This window comes from Otolemur garnettii, unplaced genomic scaffold, assembly GCF_000181295.1.
Source record: "Otolemur garnettii isolate 467f Iridium unplaced genomic scaffold, OtoGar3 scaffold00313, whole genome shotgun sequence".
Taxonomy (NCBI): domain Eukaryota; kingdom Metazoa; phylum Chordata; class Mammalia; order Primates; family Galagidae; genus Otolemur; species Otolemur garnettii.
In genome coordinates, this window is record NW_003852708.1 from 158,394 (window position 1) to 159,047 (window position 654).

Genomic DNA, 654 nt, shown 5'->3' on the forward strand with positions numbered 1-654 from the left:
TCTAATTCCTGAGCCCAAGCAATCCACCCACCTCCTGGAGTGCTAGGATTACAGGTGAGAACCACTGAGCCAGGCCAGCAATTGAGAATTAATTCATTGAGCTTTCATATATTCTTCACATTCTTACACTTAGAAACAAAGAAGTAACCCTAAGCAACTAGTTCTTTAGTTGATTATCTATGGACCTACATGTATATAGGTAAACTTTCTTTTAAAAACAGAATTACAGCTTAATCTTCTTTTTTTTTGAGACAGAGTCTCACTTTGTCACCCTGGGTAGAGTGCTGTGGTGTCACAGCTCACAGCAACCTCAAACTCTTGGCCTTAAGCGATTCTCTTGCCTCAGCCTCCAAAGTAGTTGGGACTGCCACAATGCCCAGATATTTTTTTGTCGTAGTTGTCATTGTTTTAGCAGGCTCTGGCCAGGTTCAAACCCACCAGCCGGATGTATGTGGCCAGTGCCCTAACCACTGAGCTATGGACACCAAGCCAGTATTATGTAATTTTTAATTCAGTTAGTATCGTAGACTACAAAACTGGTTTTCTTAAAATTAGGATTGTTTGCTTAATTATAGGTTTGTCACCAAAATCTGCTTAAAAAGTACTCTTTGCAATTGGAATTTTTTTTTTTTTTTTTTTTTTTTTTTTTTTTTT